The following is a 5,079-nucleotide window of genomic DNA, read 5'->3' on the forward strand; positions in this document are numbered from 1 at the left end:
TAGGCTTACGAACTATAATCCCTCAATTGTCCCCTTACGACTTTATAACAGATACTTGAAATAACAGTACGAATATAATTATAGTTAAGATTCCACCACCCTTAGCACTGCACACTGTAAGTAAGTATCAACTTGGATATTTGGCATCAAGAGAGAAGCCATGGATTAGCTGAACATTTGATGAACAATACGTTACTTTGTTAAAATTGTAAGATGTAGAGCTTGACCCTGATAGATTAAAACAAAAGTCCTCATGCAGCCCAGTATACAAAAGAGCACAAGAGCTGCTTGTGCCTGTCTGAAAAGTGATTTTTTGGTGTAAAAAATCTACAGCTACATTTTCTCCCAAGAGCTCATTCATTGTACAGTGTTGAATGATTTCTTTTGCTGTCCCATTCTCTTCTCACTTAGGTTCATTCCTGAGGGTCTGCAGTGTTCTTGTGGACCTGACTCACTAACTCTGGCTCCAGGCTACAACAATGAGTCATACGTCATTGTACATGTTCATCTGCCAACTTCAGTGTCACCAGTCAGCACCATCCTTCTTCACTTATGGAAAGCCTTGTGTTGACAGTCAAAGCTGTAAGTCTTTATTTTCTTAACTGTAACTAAACAGTATCATAGTCTACTTGGGGTTGACAAGGCCCTTTGCAGTTGCCACCTCCCTCTAAATCCCATTAATTACCTTACTCAATATTATTTTAATAGTTTTTGCCCCTTTTTTGTGCATAATGTCTTACACAAGTGCACAAAAAGATCTATATACATACCGGTATCAATCCACCTATTGTTTTGGATAAAATTGACATATCGTTACTAGGACAGGTACGTCCTACTAACCTTCCTGCTCTGTCTGTTCACACATCACAGGCAGCCTCAAAGCAGCAGGACTCAGCATCCACTCAGAAAGCTGAGAGGGAAGTGACACGCATGTGCTTCCTGATGGTGTTGGGGATTCTTGGTGGCCTGGACACCATATGCTAGCTTTGCTGCATGGATCTTCTTCAACAAAGGGAGCCTGCATTCTCAGCTAAGCCATGGCCATCCCTGCCTTCTTCTCAAAGAGCTACAGCACTGTTCATCCTATTATTTACATATTGACTGAACAAACAGGTCTGTTTTATTTCTATACCTGTCCTGGCTAAGGAAAAATGGACTAAAGGCTACCTCTTTCTGATAAGTGAACCATTATGAATAGTTCAATTTAAGGTTTAATAAATGGTTTTCTCATGCTTTATGGATCAATTACAATAAAATTAATGAACAACTACTGTTTTATGCAACAGTTATTATCCATTAATGAGAACAACTTTTGGGTTTCCAGGTTTCAAGTCAGTAATACCCGTCATTAGTAAAGAAAAATAAATTATATATGGTACCAACTATTTGATAAAGGGTAATAGACATCATGTCTGGCGTTAATAAATGGTCAAGAGTTTCTCACTTTGTGATAAGTAGGACAGGAAACAGGAAAAGTTAGTGAGTCATCTGCAATTATAAATGTTAAAAGTAATTAACTAAGTCTGCAGTTGTAATAGTTAATGGTTGTTAATAAATCATTTTGGTCCAAATGCTCTGCAACACCTTTCCAGAAGGTCAAATGATACATGAGTCTTCCTAAAGAGCTAAAAACACAAATCAAGTGTCCAGGAGGAGGATGGACATTAGCCACAACATGGATTACAACTGTTGCATAAAACATTAGTAAATTATTTATTAACCATTACTAAAACATTTATGAATCCTGAATTATAAACTATGATTATGCTAAATGTGAACTTTGTAAGGCATTCCCACCATGATCAAAAAATGTTCTTTTGTCTGAAACCAGCAGTAGAAGCAAACATAGTGCTCACATACTCATTGATATTAGAAACAAATGAATTATAATTCTGAAGTTACCGTGATATTTAGTCTCTCTTTCATAACTTACCTCTGTATGTTTCCTTCCTTTTCAGTTCCGTAACGGCATGCTTTCTGCAGTTGGAATGAGCGGCATGGTTGAAGATGAGACCTCAGTATCAACCAGTAAGACAGAAGTCTCCTCTGTCTCTTAAGAATAACAACCTCACAAATCTGGACATTCTCCTTCCTGACATCTTCTGGATTCTGAATGGCTGTCTTGAAATTAAACTAGCCAGATGGACATTAATCTTACCATACATACCTATGATAAGAATTTATTGCTTCATTTGTTGCATCTGTGATAAAAATGGACTCCAACAGCCACCAGTGAAAGAGAATCAAGTAAAACATGTCTGTAGGTTGTATCCTTGTGTTTTCTTGTAGTCATGGTGATGGTATGTTTGAATGTGGGGTGGAGTGGGGTAAGAATCCCCTGTGTAGCCTATATTTATGACATGGATAGCTTAGCAAATTTGTTGGCCTCAGTAATAATATTTTGTATATATTTCCTAAACAAAAAAGGTTATTAAATGTATGCATGAAAATGAGTGTGTTGGCTGCTTTCTCTGTTTTGTTTTTTGTTTTTTTAATTTACAAAGTTCAGTTCATACTTGGTTTTAGCTGGAAACGGAAAATTTCAAATATCTTATTATGATTTTGATGTGAGCTTTTAGGTTTTTTGATATCACGCTTATTATAGCCAGCCTGCATGGAGCAGTGATTTGTATTTGTTCAGTAACTATTACTTTTATTTTTTAAATAGGTGACAAAGGAAAAAAATACATTTTATCTTATGTAATGATTCCAACATCCCATCACTCTCTACTGCGTAGCATACATACTCAAACCTGGACAGAGACATTCTGAACTGCACAACACTTCCTTATAGATACAAGTACAGTAACTTCAATAAGCAGGAGCACTTTACAAAGATGCATATGCATTGTAGACTTTATACAATGAAATTACATTTTGGCAAAAAACGTATTTTAGAGCTTAAAAGTAACATGATAGTAGGATATATATATTAAAAATCAGTTGAGAAATTGTTAATACATAATTTTCTTTTGGCCAATTCAAATTAAATATCTGAAGAATCACAATACTGTACTGAAAAAAATCATATATTAGAAGCATGAGGCAACAAGAAAAATGGAGGGGCAGTGGAAACGTGTAAATACAAATATTGGTACAAACCATTTATAGGTAGATTACCTCTATTATACTATATATATAGAGTAAAAAAAGGTAGTGCAGTGGGTTTATCATCACTGATCCTAAATAGAAGCCAAAGCCCAGCTGATCTTCACCTCTCTTCAGAAATTATAGTTCATGTTACAAACAAACCATTTTTTCAGCAGGTTTGTTTCTGTTCTAGTTGGGGGGGATTGGGGAGTTGTCCACAGGTAATGTTCCTCTGAGTTCTTCTGTAGGGATTGAGATGACAAAAATAGGCTATATGTATGTTGGTGGAAGCAAGGTGCTATTGTGTGTTATGTTGCTGATGGGATATTATCTCAGAAGGGCAGATTTAAAGTAAATACACAAGAGGACTACTGTACTACAGTTTTCAAGTACTTCTTCTTTACTTTAGTAGCTTACACCATATTGTCATGTACTACTCTACTACTATTTAATGGGAAATACTGTACTTTCCACTACATTTATTTGACAGCTGTAGTTACTATTAGCCCAGTTTTTCATACAACAGGTATGATAGTCCTACATTTATATGTAATTTACTATATATGCAATATTATGGATGAATGTGTCCAATAGTAGGTACTGTAAATCAGATGATAGTATGTATAGTAGATAGTATGTCCTGCAGGAAATAAATACTAGTATTTTTACAGAATATTTTTATATGTGGTACTTTTATTTTAATAAATGATCTGAGTACCTATATCATCACCTTGCTATCTCCCCCTGTCAAGTTTTCTTTTTTTGTTCCTTTAGATGTTTTACCCTGTAAGGAAAGCCTTTTGGATTTGATTCTCAAAATAAATTCAATGTATATTGGACTTTCTACTTAAAAAGAGTTGCCGCTCAATTTGGACTCTTATTCACTCACTTGTAGATGATTAAAAGCTCAATGCAGGAATCACATTGGGGAACAACAATTTAGTTTGGGTCTTGGTGCAAATTGACTACCTCTCTCTCTGTCCACAGTCCAAGTAAAACACACCAGCGGAAACACAGCAAAAAAATGCTGTCACGACTGTTGCTGTATTATATTTTTCAGCACATTGTCCCCTCCCTATCCTGTTACATCCGTCCCTATTTTATATTAATACCAACATCAAAACAGTTTCTCAAGTCAATTCCCACCACTGCCATTTAAGCTAATTTGGTCTTTTACCTGTTTTCTTCTGCATTCAACATAAAACTATTTCTATGCCAATGTACATAAGGTCAACAAGACTTGCAACACTCTTATCCAACTCAGCAAGACAAAAATTAAGTTTTATCTTGTCTGTATTTGCCCATTTTGAAAATACAGTATAAAAGTTTCCACTGATGTAAGGAAAATAATTCAAACCATATGTTCTTTAAGGATGTTGTGTAGATTTAATGGTGCCAAATATCTTAAACTCTGCCTCTGACAAACAGGGGAAAGTCAAACTGAGCATCCACATACATTTGTTTACAGATGTTACCATTATTTGAAATAATTATGAATTCACATCGTCATGACAGACACTTTTCAACATCCTTTAAAATAAAAAAAATAGAAAATGCAGTTCATGAGTTTGCTCCTAGACTGTGTCCATCACTGGTCAAAGTGGTTCAGACGTCCTGAACTTCCTCAATCAAACAAGAATTATTCAGGTCAGTAGACAGTAAAATGTCAGTAATAAGGAAAATGTCTCTATATTTAAGAGACATGACGACATTCTGTCTTGCTGGCAGAAACTGAGGTCTCAATCATCACCAATGCACCCATTTCCAAAGGTCAGCATGCAGTTACGGAAATGAAAAAGAGAGCAAGATAGCAAATTTCAGAAATGAGTGCATGGTTTTCAGGATTATATAAAGAAAAGGCAAATACTACAATAACAAGAATTATGTACTGACCTAATTTTGTAAAGAGCACAATAGATAACAGGAATTACAGGATATAGAGCTTGAGCTCTTGCAAAGAAGGCGGGAAAGCTGTGTAATGGCAGTGAG

The 5,079-nt window shown here is 35.5% G+C and overlaps 1 pseudogene; it reads left to right on the forward strand.

Moving 5' to 3' along the window:
• LOC118328128 overlaps positions 1-2,057 on the forward strand; it is a 2,938-nt pseudogene extending 881 nt beyond the window's left edge.
• The last annotated feature ends 3,022 nt before the right edge of the window (positions 2,058-5,079 follow it).

Source organism: Morone saxatilis, unplaced genomic scaffold (assembly GCF_004916995.1).
Source record: "Morone saxatilis isolate NCDOM2014 unplaced genomic scaffold, NCSU_SB_2.0 Contig18, whole genome shotgun sequence".
Classification (NCBI taxonomy): Eukaryota; Metazoa; Chordata; class Actinopteri; family Moronidae; genus Morone; species Morone saxatilis.